Source organism: Perognathus longimembris, chromosome 1 (genome assembly GCF_023159225.1).
Source record: "Perognathus longimembris pacificus isolate PPM17 chromosome 1, ASM2315922v1, whole genome shotgun sequence".
In the NCBI taxonomy this organism is placed as follows: domain Eukaryota; kingdom Metazoa; phylum Chordata; class Mammalia; order Rodentia; family Heteromyidae; genus Perognathus; species Perognathus longimembris.
Genome location: NC_063161.1, coordinates 46,065,103 through 46,088,603, shown reverse-complemented (window position 1 = coordinate 46,088,603; position 23,501 = coordinate 46,065,103). Strand labels below are relative to the sequence as shown.

General features: G+C 37.6%; 1 non-coding gene and 1 pseudogene across 1 annotated transcript; both read left to right on the top strand.

The window, feature by feature from the left end:
- Positions 1 to 15,253: 15,253 nt before the first annotated feature.
- On the top strand, positions 15,254 to 16,017 carry LOC125354447 (annotated as a pseudogene).
- A 2,598-nt stretch (positions 16,018 to 18,615) lies between these two features.
- On the top strand, positions 18,616 to 18,734 carry LOC125341631. The gene has a single exon (XR_007209029.1). It is a non-coding gene; the product is annotated as a U11 spliceosomal RNA (small nuclear RNA).
- The last annotated feature ends 4,767 nt before the right edge of the window (positions 18,735 to 23,501 follow it).

Here is a 23,501-nt window from a genome sequence, read left to right as displayed (position 1 = left end):
ACAATACTTCAATGAACATGGTTGTGGTGGTTGCTTTGGTGTAGCTTGCTTTGTGACCAATTGGATATATGCCAAAGAGTGGTATTTCTGGGTCATAGAGAAGCTCTATGTCTAGTCTTTTGAAGAACCTATGTACTGCTTTCCAGAGTGGTTGAACAGTTTACATTCCCATCAACAGTGTATTAGGGTTCCTTTCTGGCCACATCCCCACCAGCATTTGTTATTCATAGTTTTCTTGATAATGGACACTGTAACTGGAGCGAGGTAAAATCTCTGTTATTTTGATTTGCATTTCTTTTATGGTCAGAGGTATTGATCATCCCTTCATGTGTCTATTGGTCATTCTTCTTTCTTCTTAGGAGAAATCTCTGTCTTTAGTCCAGTTATTAATTGGTTTGCTGTTTCGTTGAGGATTTGTTTTGGGAGGTTTAACTTTTTGAGCTCTGAGTATATTTTATTTAGCTTACTAGCTATATCCTTTTCCATACAGAAACTGTTCAGTTTGGTGCAATCCCATTTATCCAGTCTTTCTTTGATTTGTTGTGATTCTGGATTTTACTTAGGAAATTTGACCTGTGCTAAGGAGCCTTAATGTTTCCTCTATCCCTTCTTGTAATATTTTCAGGGTACATGATCTTACATTGATGCCTTTGATACATTTGAAATTGATTCTGGTGCAAAGATAGATAGATAGATAGATAGATAGATAGATAGATAGATAGATAGATAGATAGATAGACAGATAATCTAACCTAAGTTTTCTGCATGTGTATATCCAATTCTTCCAGCAACATTTGTTGAAGAGGCCGTCTTTCTTCCATCCTGTGTTCCTGCGTTTCTTACCAAACGCTAGGTAGCTATATGTCTGAGGGTTCATCTCTGGGTCTTCTAATCTATTCTATTGTTCCTCAGGCCTATTCTGTACCAGTACCAAGCTGTTGTTATCACTACAATTTTGTAATAGAGCTTGAAGCTTGGGATTGATATCCCTCCAGTACTGTTCTTTGTGGTAAAGATCCTTTATCCTATTAGAGGTCTTCTTCTATTCCATATGAATTTTGGGGATTATTCTATATCATTGAAAAATGTTATTGAGATTTTAATGGGTATTGCAATGCATTTGTAGATAGTTTTGGAGCAGTATTGCCATTGTTATGAGGTTAATCCTTCCAGGCCAGAAGTGGGGGGTGGGGGGGTCCTCTTCTTTAAATCTTCTGGAATTTCTTTTTTCAGGTAGCTAAATTTTTCATCATATATGTCCGTCAATTTTGGTTATGTTAATTTCTAGGTATATTTTGAGGCTATTGCAAATGGAGTTTCCTGATTTCTGTCTCACTCTTCTCATTGTTGGCATACAGAAAAGCTATTGGGTTTTGTGGGTTAATTTTATGCCCTGCTACTTTGCCAGAAAATCTGATCAGCTCCTGTAATTTGCACCCATCACATTTTAGTGAGATCCCATCACACCCCAGTTAGATTGGCCAACCTCACAAAATGGAACAACAGGGGCTGGGAATATGGCCTAGTGGCAAGAGTGCTTGCCTCGTATACATGAGGCCCTGGGTTCAATTCCCCAGCACCACATATACAGAAAATGGCCAGAAGGGGCGCTGTGGCTCAAGTGGCAGAGTGCTAGCCTTGAGCAAAAAGAAGCCAGGGACAGTGCTCAGACCCTGAGTCCAAGCCCCAGAACTGGCCAAAAAAAAAAATCCCAACAACACAAAATGGAACAACAACAAATGTTGACAGAGATGTGGGGGGAAAGAAACCCTATTGTACTGTTGGTGGAATGTAATCTAGTAAAGTTGCTCTGGATGGCAGTCTGGAGGTTCTGCAAAAGACAAATAAATAAGTAAATAAACAAACAAACAAAGATCTTCCTTTGACCCGCCAGAACAACTTAAGCCAGGATATCTTAAAGACATTTGCACGTCTGTATTAGGTGCTGCACTATTCACAAAAGACAAGTTGTAGAAACACCCCAGAAGCCCTACAGTAGATCAATGGTTCCAAATATATGATGCATATACACAATGGAATTTCAAAAAACCTTTAGAAAGAATGAAATTTGTCTTTCACAAGGGAATGGATGGTCCTAGAACAAAACAGTTAAGGCAAGCAAAGAGGCAGACAAATGGTGCATATTTTCCTTCCTATGCAAACACCAGACCTAAAACACACCAGGACATCATAAATTATAATCTAGGCATTATACACATGTCAAAAGATGACACTCTTAGGAGAAGACCACAACAGCACAATGCCTATGTGCATCAAACCATATGAAATAATACTTATCATAATGAACTCAGGAAAAGAAAACAAGGATTTGTTTTTCCTTTTTGTTTTTAGTGTTTTCTTTTGCTTTATCTTGTTTGTTCATTTCTATGACTTTCAGAGGGCAAGGAGAGGTACAGAAATGGAGGCAAAAGGGCAACAAGTTCAGCAGTGGTACTCAGTATGTTGAAAATGAACTACATAACTTGTGGATAGGGATTGGAGAGAAAAACTGGGAGAGAGCGGGGGAAGGAGTAGTATTGTCCAAAAAGAAATGCTCTCTTTACTGACTTACGAAACTCTAATCCCTGTGCACATAACCTTTATAATAGCAACTAAACAATTTTAAATGCAATATTATAACTGAGTAGAGGCTAGAGAACAAAGATTTTCATTTCCAAGCTCCCTTAAGCTTTGAGACCTTCCCTCAATAATATGTATATCATTAACATTGTGCATCTTAAGAATAGGCAATACAAATTTAATTAACAAAAATACTTTTCTTAATAGTAGCTTATAAGCCACAAAGTTGAAGTATAAATTATAATTGTTCAATTACATGATTTTAGTAATATTCACAAACTTATGTACATCATCATAATCTAACTTTAGAACATTTTATCACCCCCAAAATGAACCTTATTACCAACTAGCAATTACTCATCATTTATCTCTTTCCACATTTCTTCACAGCCAGAGGCAAACACTAATGCTCTTTCTGCTGTTGTAGCTCAAAGGATACATAGTTTCAGTTGGACAAGACAAATAAGTTTTGAAATCTACTGAACAGCAGGTTGACTATATGTAAGAGACAAAGTCTTGCACATTACAAAACAGCTATAAGAGTAACTCAAATCCCGAATCCCAAATAAAGAAAGACTAAGTGAGCTGATTTATTTAATGATTTTATACCACATGCATTTATCAAATTTATATTGTACACAATAACCACATTCAGTTAAGAGTTGTTGAGTAAATATGATGTCCATAAGAATTTATAATACTAAATGAACTACAAATGCTTTCATGTGTTGTATTATAAGATAAGTTTATTTAACTCATATTTTTTACAGTAGAATCCTCTCCAATTCTATTCCAAGAAAAATTATATGCCAAAATTAGAAATCTAAAAGGGTGGATTTCAAGTCATATGGACTTCTAAGAGTCTGAGGGATTCTTGGGTAACAGATTTTAAATATCAAAAATGTGAATGCATGAAAAGTGTGTTTCTGGCCTCTTAAAAAAATGATTACTTTCTAAACTTAGGAATGTATCCTGGAATTAATTGTTTAGACTGAAAAGGTTTTCTAGTTGGCCTAATGAGGAGAAGATAATGAAAGTAGAACCAAAGGGTTGCTTTGAAATTTTAACATGGAATGTATTCACTCTTACACTGAAGCACGAGAGGAAATCTAGAAAAATGAGCTGCCTTACACGACAAGAGTGAACGAAAAGAAACTGGAGCATATGTGTTGTTAATGAGGTTGCTAGTGTTTTCTGAAAAAATCTGTTTGCAATGCTCCTAGTGCTTTCTCCTGTCTCTACAGGCCATGTTCCCACGGCTACTCAGAAAGATTGGGTTTTTACCCAAGTTTATTTAGTGGTTTTCCAATGTGAGTTACTGTGGACTCCTTTGTTTATCCACTTGCTTACATATTTGGCAAATAATATAAATACAAAAATTTAAATTAGAACATCTTCTCAGTAAGCAAAAGAAATTGAAATACCCACTATTCCAAAGGTACTCAAGCTCTGTGGACCCACTTTTCAATGATAGAAAGAAAACCAAAGCTGTTTGCTCACCTGAGGGATGATGGCTCTACATGGATGGAGAGAAACAGCACAGTCAACTACAGAGAGACATCTCAGGCAAAGGGTATATTTCTAGGCTACTGAAAATCATATCATATTAGCCTTCAACATGATATTCATTTTTAAGATTTTTCACTAATAATAACTGTAAGCCACTAAAAAAAGATAAAATTAACTGCCAGAAGTGTAACTATAATAAATTCTGTCATTTGTTACATTTGAGACCTGAATAAATAAGTCTTGAATGATTTTCCAGATTGTTGCAATTTACAAAAGGAATTCCTCAGATGATATCAATTCAAAAACTATTTTAGACTGGTTTTTTTGGTGGTTAGTATATAGACATTGGTACAACTATATTAAGCAAAAAAATGAGTAGGAAGTTGTTTGGAAGTAGCATAAATTGAGTGCTGTGAAACCTCAAGAAATTAAAAATTAGAAACCAATGGCCTAATATGTGTATTTCCAGTGCAATCAAAAACTGAAGGGCTGGGGATATAGCCTAGTGGCAAGAGTGCCTGCCTCGGATACACGAGGCCCTAGGTTCGATTCCCCAGCACCATATATACAGAAAACGGCCAGAAGCGGCACTGTAGCTCAAGTGGCAGAGTGCTAGCCTTGAGCGGGAAGAAGCCAGGGACAGTGCTCAGGCCCTGAGTCCAAGGCCCAGGACTGGCCAAAAAAAAAAAAAAAAAAAAAAAACTGAAGCACCTTACTAAAAAGTAGAAGCGCAGAGCATTGGAAGCAATATTTCTGCAGATACATAATTGACATAAACTGCTTATATCTGTGTCTAGCACAAATGGCTGGAACTTTACTATATAAGTTTGTAGAGAATGCATGGGAGAAGCAAAATACAGTGTGATAAGTAAAAGCTTTTGACTTGTGTGTAGGGTACATTTGGTTATACTATTGGCAGGTGGCTATTTGGGAATTTGGAAATCATATTTGGAGTTGGAGAAAACACTACTCAAAGCAAGTGCATATGTTAAGAAATAAATGAGTTCCAACAGCTATCAACACAAGAGACAGCAGAAAAAAAGTGTCTCAATACTACAAAATGGAATGATGGATATAAGACGTGTATGAAGAAATAAGGTATGTTACACAACCTTTAGAAAGAATAAAATTATGTTATTTGCAGGGAAATGGATGGATCTAGAACAAATCATTTTAACTGAGGTAAGCCAAGAAAACATCAATAAATGGTGCATTTTTGTCTCATATGAAGACATTAGATCTAAAACATACCCAAACATTTTAAATGATACAAGATTATAGGCATTTACACACAGTGAGACCAAAAGAGGTTTCTCTTAGGAAAGGAACACAAAGGTACAATGTCTATGTGCATCAAACTATACAAAATAATATTTATCTAAATAAACTCAGGGGCTGGGGATATGGCCTAGTGGCAAGAGTGCTTGCCTCGTATACATGAAGCCCTGGGTTCAATTCCCCAGCACCACATATACAGAAAACAGCCAGAAGTGATGCTGGAGCTCAAGTGGCAGAGTGGTAGCCTTGAGCAAAAGAAGCCAGGGACAGTGCTCGGGTTCTGAGTCCAATATATGCTAAATAAACTCAGAAAACAATGAGGATTTTTATTCCTTTTTTGTTATTCCTTTTCAGTTTTTCCTCTTCCTTTTATCTTTTTGTTCATTTATATGTCTTTGAGAGTATAAGGGGAGGCACAGAAATGGAGAAACAAAGGACAAGCAAATTGAACAATGGTATTCCCTACACACTAGGTTGAAAATGAACTGTACAACTTTTGAGTTGAGATGTGAGGGAAAAATTGGGAGACAGTGAGGGAAGGGGTGACATTGTCCAAAAGAACTGCTTTCTTTACCTGACTTATATAACTCTAATCTCTCTGTATGTCACCTTTATCATAACAATAATTTTAAATGCAATATTATAAACTGGGTAAAGTCTAAGCCATGAAGATTCTGAGTTTCAGGCTCACTTGAGCTATAAGACCTTGTATCAATAATATAGATATATATCACCATAATCTAGCCTTAGAACATTTTTTTTTTGGCCAGTCCTGGGCCTTGGACTCAGGGCCTGAGCACTGTCCCTGGCTTCCTTTTCCTCAAGGCTAGCACTCTGCCACTTGAGCCACAGCTCCACTTCTGGCCATTTTCTGTATATGTGGTGCTGGGGAATCGAACCCAGGGCCTCATGTATACAAGGCAAGCTGACTTGCCACTAGGCCATATCCCCAGCCCAACTTTAGAACATTTTTATCACTTCCAAAAGGAGCCTTGTACCTATTAGCAATTACTCATCCTTTATCTCTTTTCACATTTTTTTTTTTTTTTTTGCCAGTCCTGGACTGGACTCAGGGCCTGAGCACTGTCCCTGGCTTCTTTTTGCTCAAGGCTAGCACTCTGCCACTTGAGCCACAGTGCCACTTCTGGCCATTTTCTATATATGTGGTGCTGGGGAATCGAACCCAGGGTTTCTTGTATACAAGGCAAGCACTCTTGCCACTAGGCCATGTTCCCATCCCTCTTTTCACATTTCTTAACAACCAGAGACAAACGCTAATATTCTTTCTGCTGTTGTTGTTCAAAGGTTACAGAGTTTCAGTTGGACAAGAGAAATATCTACTGAACAGTAGGTTGAATGTACTCAGAGACAATTTCTTGTACATTATGAAACAGCTATGAGAGTAAACTCAAATCCCTAATCCCAAATAAAGAAAGAATAAGCAAATTAGTGTATTTAATCATTCTATACCACATGCATTTATCCAATTTATATTGCATGCAACAACAACATTTAATTAGGGATTATTGAGTAAAAATTATGTCCATTAGGATATATGTATATTAAATCAATTACAAATGCTTTTATTGCTTGTACTGTCAGGTACATTTTAACACATATTTCCATAAAGAAGAATCTGCTGTAATTCTGTTCCATGAAAACTTTAAAGTCAAGATTTGAAATCCAAAAGAATGGATGGATTTCAATTCATGTGGATTTCATATGGTGAAAAGGATTCTTGGTATTAAACTTTAAAAATCAAACATATGAATTCAAGAAAAAAATATGTTTATAGGAGCAGGGAATGAGGCTTAGTTGTAGAATGCTTGCTTAGCATGCAGGAAGCCCTGGGTTCAATTCCTCAACACCACATACACAGAAAAAGCCAGAAGTGGAGCTGTGGCTCAAGAGGTAGAGTGCTAGCCTTGAGCAAAAAGAAGCCAGAGACAGTGCTCAGACGCTGGGTTCAAGGCCCAGGACTGGCAAAAAAAAAAAAAATGCTTAGTTCCTAAACTCAGAAATGTATACTGAAATAATTTCAGCTGATTTTTTTTTTTTTTTTTTTTTTTGGCCAGTCCTGGGCCTTGGACTCAGGGCCTGAGCACTGTCCCTGGCTTCTTTTTGCTCAAGGCTAGCACTCTGCCACTTGAGCCACAGCGCCACTTCTGGCCATTTTCTGTATATGTGGTGCTGGGGAATCGAACCCAGGGCTTCAAGTATATGAGGCAAGCACTCTTGCCACTAGGCCATATCCCCAGACCCTCAGCTGAAAATTTTTATAGTTGGTCTTATGAGGAGAACATAATGAAACTAAAACCAAATGGTAGTTTTGAAATATTAATATGTAATTTATTCACTGTCAAACTGACAGGAATGAATGAAAACAAACCAAGGAAGTGGTGCTGTGGCTCGAAGTGGTAGAGTGCTAGCCAAGAGCAAACAGACCTTGGAAATAGTGCCCAGGTCCCAAGTTCAAGCACCAGGATTGTCCACCAAAAAAAATAAAGAAAGAACTGGACTAGATTTGTTTTTAATTAGGTTCTTTATATTTTCCTAACAATCTGTTTGCAATGGTCCTACTGCTTTCTCTGATCTCCACAGGCCCTGTTCCCATGGCTACTAAGGCAGATGGCATTATTTCCTCAAGTTCATTAATAGATGATTCATGAGTGATTTTTCAATGTGAATTATCATAGACTCCTTTATTAACTTGGTTACAGATTTGGAAAATGATATAAATATGGAACCTAAAATTAGAAAATCTTCCCACTAAGCAAAATAAATCATAATACCCATTATTCCAAAGGTAGTATGAGTTCTGTGGGCTCACTTTTCAATGAAAGAAAGAAAATCAAAGCTGCTTTCTCCCGATTCATGATGGATCTACCTGAATGGTGAAACCGTCCACGCAATCAGTTAGACATAGATACACTCAAGCTAAGAGTGTATTCCTAGGCTACTGGGAAGCATATCATGTTAGTGTTCAATATAATATTCATTTTTAAATTATAGCTCTAAGAATAAATTGTAAACCACTAATAAAAATATATGATTAACCTACAGAGGTGTATGATAAATCATGTTACATCTTGAATAAATAGATCTTTTCCACTTTTTACAATTTAAAAAAGATGTTTGTAATTCAAACATTATTTTACAGCATTTTGATATTGAAAAGTGTATAGGCATTGATACAGAAGACCTGCACCACCAGCTGACCTTCATTTGAGTTTTTCTCCTTCATAAGTCCTCTCTATTTTTTAAGAAAGTAATTTTCAGGAGGGGAAGAAGATGGCAGTGAAGCAAAAGGAAATCACCCTAGCTCTCTCCAAACAGAGATTTGGGGTTCTAACATGCACTTCTCCCTAAGCGATGGACAACAAAAAAATACATAAACAGATAGGGAAATACAGGAATTGGGGGGGGGGGGGAAACCTATAACTAGCACACACAAGGACAGAAAAACTGCAAAGTGCCTTCCTCTAAACTGTGATCCCAAGCCCACAACTAAGCATTGAGAAGAGCCCCACATCTGCCCAAGCCCAGGGACCGGACTAGCAAAACTGGAGCATCCAGAGGCATCTGCATGCAGAAAACTTCCATAGGGCCAGACCCATCAGTGCGAACAACACCACCAACACTGACCAGCAACATGAAACTGGGACGTCCAGACCCAGGGACCTTCCACAGCACCACCAGTTAGCCCACACCCAACTCCAGGATCAGCGAGTACCCTGCAGTAGACAACCCCTACAGGAGACCAGCAGCTCTGGATGTGACCATGAGAGCTTGGCCCAGGAAGGGGCACCACACATGAAGAGAACAAAGAGGCCAGAACCCTTCCTTACTCCCCTCACCCCACCTGTTGGCTTCCAGCAGGAGACCACTAAGACTCATAGTGGGTGGGTGCTAGGGCCCTGTGTCCTCTGCAGCCCTAGCCGCAGGCAGGGAATGCTGACCTGCTAGAATGAAGCAGAGACAAATATCCCCACACCTGTGGGAGTCTGCCCCTCCAAAGGCCTCATGGCCCATCCTGGAGGTAGTGGAGACCTCTCAGGCCTGGAGCCCAGCTCTAGTGAGTTAGCCTGGAGCCAAGTGCGTTCCAGCCCTCTGCCAAGTGCCAGCCACCTGCATGAAGAGAACCTGCCCCAGGCCAAGCACAGACCACCCGCTGGGGCCAATAAGGGGCTTGGATGCACCACCACCCAGCACTAGGGCCAGGTGTCATCTGCAGCAGTAGCAGCCCAAGGTGGAAAAAACTGATCTGCTAAAAGACTATGGGGACAAGCTCCTGTGCACACCCCGAAGCCCTTCTGAAGCTTACACCCATCGCAGGGCCTGAATCCAGCCCTCCCAGCTCCCGACCCAGACCAGATAGGAGAGCTTGCTGGCTTGCAGGCTGAGCACTGGCTAGTTCACCCAGTGTGAGCTATAGCCCAAGCCAAGCACAAGCCGCCACCCGCCAGGCCCTCAACGAGCACTGAGCACCGGGTGGAGTCAGCCAGAAACCAAGTGTCTAGAAGTGTTTCTTCTTAGATCCTGTCTCCTGGAGCAAGCCAAGATCGGGCCACCCAACCAGCACAAGCCAGCCAGCCATGAAGTGTGGGCAAGTTCACCTAGTACGAATTAGCCCAGATCCAAGCACAGGCCACACATGAGTGCGTATATGCGACCCAACCCAGGGCCAAGAGCCCACCAGTCTGGGGCCCCACACCCTCACTACCTGGGAAATAGAAGCCAGTCCTGGTCCAGTCTCCCACACCACCCTGTGGAAGCCTGCCCTCTCCAAGGCCCACGCCTGTCTCAATCCAGAACTCAGGCAAGGATAACTTCCCAATAAGGCATAGTGGGAACCTGCACCCTCCCCCCAGCACTCAAACAGGACCAGGAGCTGGAGCACTGCTCCCAGCCCTTCTGGAAATAGAAGCCAGTCCAAGCCCACAAAGTTGAAGTATAGATAATAATTGTCCATTTGCATGAGGTTTAGTAATATTCACAAAGTTGTGTCTATCACCATAACCTCATTTTAGAATATTTTTATCACCCTCAAAAGGAACATTGTACCCACGGCTAATTACTCATCCTTTGTCTCCTTCCACATTTCTTTTTTTTTAATTTGATTTTATTGTCAATGTCATGTACAGAGGGGTTGCAGTTACATACGTGAGATACTGAGTACATTTCTTGTCAACCCCTCCGTCATTTTTCTCCCATCTTCACAACCCTAATCTTCTCCCCCAGTTGTACTGTTAATTTCCAACATATTGTCTTGTGAGTATCACTGTTGCATTGGCTTGCCCTTTATTCTTTGTCTCACGATTTTGATGTTTCCCTTCGCTTCCCTAATTCAGATAAATATACAAACAAGGGGATAAACAATAGGAAAAAAAAGAAAAAAATTCACATGATACATTAAAAATAACAACAATTAAAAACCTCAATTCCATTTCATTGAGCATTATCTTTTATGATCATATGTATATTAGGACTACCCTAGATATATACTGATTATTACCAATGAGGGAAACCATGGAATCTATGTTTCTTTGGGTCTGGCTCACTTCACTTCACATGTTTTTTTCCAAGTCTTTCCATTTCTTTATGAACGGGACAATGTCATTCTTTTTTATACAAGCATAGAATTCTATTGTGTATATATACCACATTTTCTTGATCCATTCATCTACTAAGGGGCATCTGGGTTGGTTCCATATTTTAACTATGATAAATAATGCTGCAGTGAACATGGTTGTGCTGATAGCCTTATTATGGCCTTGTTTGTGATCTTTTGGGTAAATAACCGGAAGTGAAGTTGCCATTCATAGGGGAGCTCTATGATTACACTCCCACCAACTTATAGTAGTGTTCCCTTTTGGCCACATCCCTGCCAGCATCTAATGTTATTAATTTTCTTGATAATAGCCATTCTAACTGGGCAGAGGTGGAATCTCAGTGTTGTTTTGATTTGCATTTCCTTTATGATCAGAGATGATGAGCATTTATTCTTGTGTCTACTGGCCATTCTTAGTTCCTCTTCAGAGAAGTCTTTAGCCAATTTATTAATTATTTTTGTTTTTGTTTTGAGGATTTGTTTTTGAGTCACTTAATTTATTGAGTTTTAAATATATTTTAGATATAAGGCCCTTGTCTGTTGTGTAACTAGTGAAGATCTTCTCCCAATCTGTGGGCTTTCTATTTATCTTGAAATCTAGGTCCTTTGCCATGCAGAAGCTCTGCAATTTAATGAAATCCCATTTGTCCAACCTTTCTTTGATTTGTTGTATATCTGGGCCATTATTAAGAAAGTTTCAACCTGTGCAAGGAGCCCTAGTGTTACTCATATTCCTTCCTGCAGTGTTTTCAAAGAAAAAACAAATAGTGCATGTTTTCCTTGCAATGCAGACACTAGATCTAAAACATACCAGGACATCATAAATTGTACAGTGCTCTAAGCATTCATACACAGTGAGACCAAAAGAGGACACTCTTAAGAGAAGAATACAATGACACAATGCCTATGTGAATGAAATTATATGGAATAATATTTATCAAAATGAGCTCCAGGAAAGGACACACCAAGTTTTTTTTTCCATTTTGTTTTTAGTATTTTCTTTTGTTTTTATCTTTTTTGTTCATTTATATGACCTGGGAGGGGTACAGAGAGGCAAAGAAATGGAGGCACAAAGGGCAAACAAGTACATCAGTGGTACTCACTGGACACTATGTTGAAAATGAAATGCACACATTGTGTATGGGGATTGGAAGGAAAAGCTGCAAGAGAGTGAGGGACATGGTGACATTGTCAAAAAAGAAGCACTCTCAGCTAAATGAAAAGAAGTTCAGGTTAAGGAAACAAGTGTTTTATCATTGTTGTGGTTATTTCTAACACATTACATGAAATTATTTATGTGAGTGACCATGGAGTTCTTTGTTTATCAATTTGGATAGACACTTGGCAAATGATATAAGTATGGAAATTAAAGTTATACCAAAGGTACCCTGAGCTCTGTGGACACACTTTTCAGTGATAGTGAAAAGAAACTGTTTCCTCTCCGGATGGATGATGGCTCTACATAGATGAAGTGAAAGTTGACACAATCAACTACAGAAACAAATCTCAAGCAAAGGGAAGCTACTGGAAATCATATCATATTACAGTTCAACATAATATTCATTTGCAATTTTTCTCTAAGGATAATTGTAAACCACTAATAAAAACATACGATAAACTGCCTGAATTGTAAGTATAATAAATTCTGTCATTTGTTACACTTTTTGAGACCTGAATATGCTAGTCATAATAAACAGATATTTCTGGATAGTGACAGTTTAGAAAAGGAATTCATAAAATGATATGAATTCAAACATTATTTTAGACCATTTTTATGTTGGATGGTATATAGGCATTCATACAATTACATTGCGCAAAAGATGAGTAAGAAGTTGTTCAAACATTGCATAATTTGAGTGCAGTGAAACTTCCGGAAATTAGGAATTAGAAGCCAATAGCCAAGTATGTGGAACTGTAAACTGAAACAAAGGAGGAAGGTAGAAGCCCAGAAGCTTGGAGGGAATATTTCTGCAGACATAATTGACATAAAGGGCTTATTACTGTATCTAGCACAAAATACCAGTTATCTAACCACACTGTAATAGCTTTTAAACAACATGTGGTAGAAACAAAATAAAATTGAATGAGCAAAAGTTCTGACTTATGCTTAGGGTGCATTTGGTTATATGATTGACATTACGAAGATATTTGGAAAATTGGAAATCATATTTGGAGTTCAAGAAAATACAGCTCAAAGAAAGTGCATATGTTAAAAAAAAATAAATGAATGCAAACAGCTATAAACACAAGAGACATCAACAAGAAAGAAAGTGTCTACATATTACCAATTGGAATGATGAATATAAAACACATATGAAGCAATAAGGTAAGTGTTCAGAGAATTCTATTAATATTTCATAGTTTTAAATGTCCATTGTACACAAACATAATGGCTCACACCTTTAATGTCAGGTGTTTAGAATGCAGAGATCAAGAGGATTGTAGCTGCAGGTGAAAGGCAGAAACATAGCCAGAGCCCTTCTCAACAAATAAACCCATGTAATGGTGAATGCTTCTATTTCAAGCTATGTAGGAAACATAGTACCTAGGGAAAAATACAAGACCTTATGGGAGTAAAGAAAAAACTAACACAAAAAAATGCTGAGAGTCATGGGTCTGGTCTCATTTCACTTGAGGTCTGCCCTGCTTACCAAGTACAACCTCTCAAATGCCAGTACTGACCACAGTGGCTCCCATCTGCAATGCTCACTACTCAGGAGGCCACAATATGAGGATCTTGGTTCAAATGCAGAATGTCCATGAGACGCTTAGATCCAATGAACCAGAAAAATGCTAGAAGAGATTTGGTTTCTGCCAAGGATCCTCCTCCAGCTTTCTGCTGGTTAACTGGAAATAAGAGTCTCACAGACTTACCTGCCCTGGCTGTCTTTGAACTACGCTTGTAAGATTAGAACCACTGAATTATTAGGATTGAATCCTTTAGCCAGCACAAGTCTAGACCTCAACATCTGACCAATACATGAAGAGTTTGTAGAGTGAAATTCAAACTACTTGTAATATACTTGCATTTTGTGAATGACAAAGTTCCATGGGAAAAACAAATAGGCTAAAGAAAATTCAAGATTCAGCTTAAGCATTCAACTTCTGTCTTAAAAAGAACATTTCATATTATTAAAAACATTAGCAACCAAGCCAGTCATAGATGTATCACACCTATAATCTAGAAACTCAGGAAGCTGAGTTCTGAAGGTCACAGTTCAAAGCCAGCCCAGGCAGGAAAGTCACTGGGGCTCTTATTTCCAATAAACCAGCAGAACACTAGAAGCAGAGGTATGGCTCTAGCACACAGTGCTAGCTTAACACACACCAAAAGAAGAAAAAAAAAGCTCAGAGACAATGCTCTGGCCCTGAGTTCAAGTCCCAGGATCCACACAAAAGAAAAAACTACCAGTTAATTTTGTTTGGGGAAAAAATTAATTGAGAAACTAAATATCCCTTCAGTACAGCACTTAGCGTGCACAAGAAACTTGAGGCCAATCCCTAGCACCACAAGAAACAAAAACATAGAAACAATAAACTAAATAACATTTTGGAGCAAGAGCAATTGAAAATAAAAATAAGAGGTGACTATCTAAAAGGCGATCACCAGAAAGAGAGGAAAAACGGGGACTCTGAGGGGCAAAGGGAACTGAAGGACATTACCTGTGAACATGATGTCAGCTTCATGAATCCCACCAAATGCTTTGAAAAAAGTTGGGAAAAACAGGGAATAAATGTGAATATAATGGAGGAGGGCAATTGGTTAAAAATTGACTGTGTACATGTAAATTTCCATATTATTAACATATGCTAATTAAAAATACAATTACATTTATTGTTCAATATAAAATATATTCCTATACTATATTATACAAGTAAATATGTGACCATATTACATAATAAATACATAATATATAGTGTAATATACTATAATATAATGTATTCTATGTTATGACATAATATATGCATTACTGTGTTATAAAATAATAACATCATCAGGTAAAATTTTATATATTATAATATTTATTGTAACATAATATATAGTATTATATATTTAAATTGTGAAATATAATATGCACTCTTAAATTTTTACTCTACCTTGAAACTACAACTATTAATTATAAAACCTAAACACTTCCATAATTGAGGATATATGTAAATACAACATTGTAATACAAGTGACATTATTTTCATAGTTTTATTGCTCTGTTAATTACTATTCCACCCACATATCTGAATTTTCACTGCAGACTAAGTAGAAGTCAGGAGTGGATGATGAGAAATCACACCATCACAACTTTCCTCCTCCAGGGCCTGACTGATGACCCACAACTCAAGGCTGTGCTTTTCTTCTTTCTGTGTCTCACCTACATGCTGAGTATAACTGGAAACCTCACCATCATCTCTCTCACCATCGTGGATCCACAACTGAAAACTCCCATGTACTATTTCCTACAAAATTTTTCCTTCTTAGAAATCCCATCCACATCTGCTTGCATTCCCAGATACTTGTACAACCTACCAACAGGGTACAACACAATCACATCAATGAATTTCATCAATGAATTTTTATACTGATCTCTTTGGTATAACTGAATTCTTTCTGCTGGCCACTATGTCCTCTGACCACTACATGGCCATCTGCAAACTCCTGCATTATCTGACTATCATGAGCAGCAGGATCTGTGTCCTTTGATGCTGGACAGCTGGCTTTGTATTTCTACCATTTAGCCTTAGTTCTATCTTACATATACATCATTAAGACCATTCTACAATTCCCTTCTGCCAAGCAAAGGAAGAAGACATTTTCCACCTGCTCTTCCCACATGATCGTAATTTCCATCACCTATGGCAGCTGCATCTTCATCTATGTGAAGCTTTCAGCCAAGGATTCCATGGCAAGTAACAAGGGTGTGTCCATCCTCAACATCTCCATCACACCTACGCTGAACCCGTTCATTTACAGCTTGAGAAACAAGCAGGTGAAACAGGCCTTCAATAACATAATGAAAAGTATTTCACTGTTGTTAAGAAAATAAGGAAATTCACCAATGCAAATACATATTTTTGATGAAAAGATCATTTGTTCCTATGCATGAATCTCTGGAGTTTTACCTCATCCTTTCCTAGCAATTTCAAGATGACTCAGAAAAACACACACACTCACAGATACACACTACACTCAGACAAGGAAGTAGCAGAATGACTTCACCTATCAGTAATCCTTCGCAAAATCACAAATAATGTGAAACAAAACCAATAAATTCATCATGTTTTTATTTGAGTTACTTTGCTTATTGGAGAATATTTTTAATAACTGGCCCTACTGTTGGCACTGAGGATAGAACAGAAAGCTCAAAAAAACCTGGTCCTTCTTCCATCCCTGACATTTTAGTGGGATTCCATCTCACACCATTAGGACAATATTATAATATCCTGAAACAACAAGTGTTGGCAGGGATGTGAGGAAAAGAGAAACTATTGTACTGTGTGGGAATGTAAAATAATACAACCACTCTGGACAGCAGCCTGGAAGTTCCTCAAAAAACTATACTAAGATCTCCCTTCAACCACCATTACCACTGTGAGGCACTTAATCATATCATCACAAGCTATGATATTGTAAAGACACTTGAACATCCATGTTCATTGCTGCACTATTCACAATAGCCAAGTTGTGGAAACAGCCCAGATGCCCTACAACAGTTGAATTATTCCAAAAATGTTGAACTTGTACACAAGGAATTTCAGACTACCTTTAGAAATAATAAAATTACGTCATTTGTATGGGAATGGATGGACAGAGAACAAATCATGTTAAGTGTGGTAAGCCAAGTAAAAACAGACAAATGGCACATGTTTGTGTCATATGCTAACAATAGATCCAAAACACATGAGGGCATGATAAATGACACAGGAGTCTAGGCATTCACACACAGTGAGACCAAAAGAGGGTAGTATTAAGAGAGGAACATGCCTATGTACATCAAACTATACAAAATAATATTTATTAAAATGAACTCCAAATTATAAGAATTGTAAACAAGAGGCTTTTATTATGTTCTGTTTGCAGTTATGTCTTTTTTGTTTTAGTCTTCTATACCCTTTGTGCTGTATATAAGTTTATCTGATCCATAGAAGGGGAAGGGAATCACAGAAACAGAACAAAGGATGAGCTAATGTAACAATTATACTCACTAGGAAAAAAAAAAAAAAAAAAAAAGAACTCCAGGAAAAGGAAGCAAGGTTTTTCTGTTTGGGGGTTTTTGTGTTTTCTTTTTCTTTTATCTTGTTTGTTCATTTGTATCTCATTGGGAGTGTAAGAGGAGGAACAGAAATGGAGGCACAAAAAGTAAACAAATGCAGCAGTGGTACTCACCAAACACTATGTTGAAAATGAACTACACAACTTGCAGTTGCAGATGGGAGGGAAAAACACAGGAGAGAGGAAGGGACAGGGTGACGTTATTCAAAAAGAAATAATCTCTTGGCCAGGCACCAGTAGCTCACATCTGTAATCCTAGCTAGTCAGGAGGCTGAGATCTGAGGATCATGGTTCAAAGCCAGCACAGACAAAAAGTCCGTGAGATTCTTACCTCCAATTAACCACCAAAACACCGGAAGTGGAGCTCAAGTCATAGAGCACTAGCCTGGAGCTGAAGAGCTCAGGGACAATGCCAGGCCTAGAGTTCAAACCCCTTGACCAATCAAAAAAAAGAAAAAGAAAGAAAGAAAGAGGAATATTCTCTTTACCTGAAATATATAATTCCAGCCTGTCTGTATATCACCTTTGTAATAACAATTAAATAATTTTTAAATGAAATATTATAAACTGGGTAGAGGCTAAGGCACAAAGACTCTGAATTTTAAGGTCCTTTGATCTTTGAGACCTTGTCACAATTCTATGTATATTATTAACATATTGTACATCTTAAGAACAGGCAATACAAAGTTAAATAACAAAACATCATTTATTTGTATGTAATTTATAGGCCACAAAATTGAAGTATAAATTATACTTGTCCAATTAAATCATTTTAGTAATATTCACAAAGTTATATGTCTCAACATAATCTAAGTTTAGAACACTTTCATCACCCCAAAAAGAACCTCGCACTCATTAGCAATTACTCATCATTTATCTCTTTTCACAGCCAGAGGCAAACACTAATATTCATTCTGCTGTTGCGGGTCAGAGAACACAAAGTTTCAGTTGGACAAGAGTAATAAATTTTGACATCTACTGACAAGCAGGTTGAATGTACTCAGAGACAATGTCTCACACATTACAAAACAACTAAGTAAATTCAAATTTCTCATCCAAAATAAAGAAAAAAAGAGCTGTTTGACTTAATCATTCTAAATCACATGCATATATCAACATTTATACTACATATTTATAATACAATAACTACATAAAATTAGAGGTTGTTGAGTACAAATGATGTGAATAAGCATATGTATATATTAAATGAACTTCAAGCTTTATGCTACTGATATTGAAAAATAAATTTGTTTAACACATGACATTTTCATAAAGAAAAATCTGCTGTAATTCTGTTTCCAGGAGAAATGGTAAAGTCAATTTTTTTATTCTAACCAAAGTGTTTATTTAACTCTTTTAAATTTTGTATGTGAAAATAAGCCTTTAAAAATTCAGCATTCATTGTCTGTGTGCAGAGTTGACATCAAGAGATTTTGGAGGCATAATTTCCTGGTGTTTGGACAGCTGGTGATCGTTGGTCCCGGAGCCCTAAAAAATAAATAAATAAATAAATAATAAAAATTCAACATTCATGACATATATCCACAGCAAACTAGAAGTGAAATACTACAAAGTGAAATAAGGAATCTATGTAAAATTCAGAAATGATAAAGTCAAAATTTGAAATCCAAAGAATGGATTTCAAATCATGTGGATTTCCAATAGTCAGAGGATTCTTAGTTTAAGTTTTAATTATCAAGTATGTGAATGCATGAAAAATGTGTTTCTCCTATCTTTTGGATTTCCTAGTTCCTAAATCCAGAAATGTGGAGTGAAATATGAATTTTGATGGAAAAGACTGTATAGTTAAAATTATGAGAACATAATGAAAGTACAACCAAATGGTAGTTTTGAATTATGAACATGGAATTTATTCACTGTCAAACACACTGATAAAGCCAGCAAGGAGACCTAGATCTTTTAGCTGTCTTACAAGAAAGGAATGAATGAAAAGAAATCGAGGAAGTGGCACTGTGGCTTAAGGTGGTAAAACACTAGCCTTGAGCAAAAGAGCTAAGGGATAGCATCCAGGGCACAAGTTCAAACCCCATGACCAACACCCCCCACCAAAAAAAAAAAAGAAAGAAAAGAAACAAGACTATATTTTTTAATTAGATTCTTAATGTTTCCCTAACAATCTCTGTGCTGTGCTCCTAGTGCTTTCTCTGGTCTCCACAGGCCTTGTTCCCATGGCTACTAAGGAAAATTGGGTTTTTCCCTAAGTTCATTATATATATAATTCATTAGTGATTTTACAACATGAGTTATCATGGACCCCTTTGGTTACAAATTTAGCAAATAATATAAATATGGAGCCTAAAATTAGAGAATCTTCCCACTGCAAAAGAAATCCTAATACCCATTATTCCAAAGGTAGTACAAGCTCTGTGGACTCACTTTTCAATGATAGAGAGAAAACAAAAGCTGTTTCCGCCCTGATGGATGTTGACTCTACATGGATGGAGAAAAAGTTCACACAACCAATTACAGAGAAAAATCTCAAGCAAGCATGGTATTCATATGCTACTGTAAATCATATGTTAGTGTTCAACATAATATTCATTTTTAAATTATACTTCTAAGAATAATTGTAACCAATAATAGAAAGATACATTTAACTTCCAGAAATGTAAGTATAATAAATTCTATCATTTGTTACAGTATTTGAAACTTGGGTTACATAAGCCTTGAATAAATACACCTTTCCTGAATGTTACAATTTTAAAAAGGAATTCCTAAGTTAATATTAATTTAAGCATTATTTTAGCATACTTAATGTTGGAAAGTGTATAGGCATTAATGCAATAATCTTAAGCAAAACTGAATAAGAAGTCACTTAAAAATACCATAATTTGAATGCTGCAAAATTCCCTGAAATTAAAAATTAGAAACCAATGGCCATGCATGTGTATTTCTAGTGGAATTAGAGACTGAGGCACAGGAATGGAAGAGGGAATATTTCTGAAGACAGATAATTGACATAATGTGCTTGTTTCTTTATCTGGCAAAAATTATAGGTTCTCTAATTGCAATATGTTAGTTTGTAAAGAATACATGAGAGAAACAAAATAAAATATGAAGATCAAAAGTTGCATTTCTGACTGCTCAGGGTACATATATGGTTGCCATTATGAGGATATTTGGGAACTTGAAAAAATTTATTTAGAGTTCAAGAAAACACTACTCAAAGAAAGTGTGCATGTTAAGAAAGAAATGAATTCAAATAGCTATCAACGCAGGAGAGACATCAGCAAGAAAATAAGTGTCTAGAAATTACAAACTGGAAAGATGACAAGTAAAACATGTATGCAGCAATAAGATAAGTTGTGAGAAAATTGTATCACCATTGCCTGGTTAAAAATACCCATTGTAGACACAAAAGGCAGGCCACACCTGTAATTTCAGTTATTCAGAAAGCAGACTCCAGAAGATTGTTCTTTAGGGTAAATGGAAGAAAGTTAGCCAGAACCCATCTCAACAAATAAAACGGTATATTGGTGAATGCTTCTATTCCAAGCTCTGTTGGAAACATAGTACCCAAGAAAAAAATATACTCCCTGGGGAGGAAGGAAAATCCACAATATTGCTGACAGACATGGGTCATGTGCTGTTTCACTTGAGTTGGTGCCTGCTTAGCAAGTATAACATCTCACCCATCAGCAGTGAGCACCAGTGGCTCTCAACTATCATCCTAGCCACTCAAGTGGCCAAGATCTGAGGATCTGAGTTCAAAACCAGACTAAACAGTAAGTCCATGGGACTCCAAAATCCCATTAACCGAGCAGGGGGGAGGGAGGAATGAGGGAGGAGGTAACAAACAGTACAAGAAATGTACCCAAGGCCTAACGTATAAAACTGTAACTTCTCTGTACATCACTTTGACAATAAGAAAAAAAAAATCCAATTAACCAGAAAAATGCTGGAAGTGAAGGTTTGGCTTGAGCCAAACCAGGTTTTGATTGTTTAATGGAATTGAGAGTCTCACAGATGCACCTGCCCTGGATGGACTCAAATGGCCATCCTTACATTTACTACATTCTGAAGAGTTAAGAAGGCAAGCATTAGCCACTGGCATTAATCTAGACCTAAACATCTTCAACAATACATAAAGAGTTTGTAGAGTGAAGCTCAACTATTTACTTGCACTTTATGAATGACAAAACTTCAAGGGAAACATAAATAGGCTAAACAAAATTCAAGATTCCACTTAGGCACTCCACCTGTGCCTTAGGAAGAACACTTCATATCACAAAAACACTAGCATTCAAGCCAAGCACAGATAGCTTACACGTATAATCTTGGGAAAATTGAGAGATGAGTATCACACTTCAAAGCCAGCCCAGGCAGGAAAGCCATGAGACTCTAATCTCTAGTTAACCACCAAAAAGCTGGAAATAGTGCTGTGGCTCTAATGGACAGTACCAGCCTTACTGAAACTAAAGCTCAGGGACATTGCCAGGAACTGAGTTTAAGCACCAACACCTGCACAAACTGAAAAAAAACAGCCATCAGGATTTGGTTTGGTTTGGTTTTTTTTCATTTCTTTATTGTCAAAGTGATGTACAAAGGGGTTACAGTTTCCTATGTAAAGCAGTGAGTACATTTTTTATCCAACTTGTTACCTCCTCCCCCATTTTTCCCCTGCCTCTCCCTCCCCATTTCCCTCCCCCCATGAGTTGTACAGTTAGTTTATACCATATAGTTTTGTAAGTATTTCTGTTGCATTGGTTTGTCTTTTTATCCTTTGTCTCTCGATTTTGATATTCCTTTTCCCTTCCCTAGTTCCAATACACATATATACAATATCCAGGGTACTAAAATCAGTTACAGTGACATTAGGGAAAAAGCCATGTAGAAGAAAGGCAAATGAAAATAGCATTTCACATGGTATGTTGAAAATAACAACAGTGATATACCACTTGTTTCCATAACTTGGAGTTAATTTCACTTAGCATCATCTCAGGTGTTCATAGGGACATAGCTATGAGCTATTGTGATCTTCTGCTAGGACGTGTACTAATTATTCCCAGTAAGGGAAACCACAGAGTCTATGTTTCTTTGGGTCTGGCTCACTTCACTTAATATGATTTTTTTCCCAAGTCCTTCCATTTCCTCCTTACCTATGGGGCAATGTCATGATAGAGGCATAGAATTCCATTGTTTATATGTACTACATTTTCTTGATCCACCCATCTACTGAGGGGCATCTGGGTTGGTTCCATATTTTAGCGATGACAAATTGTGCTGCTATGAACATAGTCGTGCTGGTAGTTTTACTGGGTTCTTGCTTGTAAACTTTTGGGTAGATGCCCAAAAGTGGAGCTGCTGGATCATGGGGAGCTCTGTATTTATCCTTCTAAGGAACCTCCACACTGCTTTCCAGAGCGGTTGAACAAGTTTCCACTCCTACCAACAGTGTAGTAGGGTTCCCTTTTGGCCACAGCCTCTCCAGCATTTGTTATTATTAGATTTCTTTATAATGGACAGTCTTAGTGAGGTAAAGGAGAAACTCAGTGTTGTTTTGATTTGCATTTCTTTTATGGCTATGGGCCTCTTGGCCATTCTCATTTCCTCTTCAGATAAGTCTCTTTTTAGGTCTTTAGCCCACTGTTGAGGGGGCCCATTGGTTCTTTGAGGATTTGTTTTGGACGGACATAATTTTTTTGAGTTCTATATATTTTTTAGATATGAGGCCTTTGTCTGCTATATGGCCAGTAAAGATCTTCTCCCAATATGTGGGCTTTCTATTTATCTTGGAAGCTATGTCCTTTGCCATGCAGAAGCTCTGCAGTTTGATGCAATTCTATTTGTCCAACCTTTCTTTGACTTGTGTTTCTAGGCCTTTTTAAAAGAAAGTTTCATCCTGTGCCAAGGAGCCCAAGTGTTTCTCCTATTCCTTCTTGCAATGTTTTCAGGGTATCTGATTTTACCTCAAGGTCTTTGATCCATTGGGAATTGATTTTGGTGCAGGATGATATATAAGAATCTAGTTTTAGTTTACTACCAGTTTTGCCAGCACCATTTGTTGAAGAGGATGTCTTTCATCCATCCTATTTTTTAGCTCCTTTATCAAAGATTAAGTAGCCCATAGTTCTGCTAGTTCATTTCTGGGTCTTCAGTTCGATTCCATTGGTCCTCAGGCCTGTTCTTGTGTCAATACCAAGCTGTTTTTTTTACTATAGCTTTGTAATACAGCTTGAAGTTTGGTATTGAAATCCCTCCAGCACTGTTCTTTCTGCTTAGGATTGTTTTTGCTAT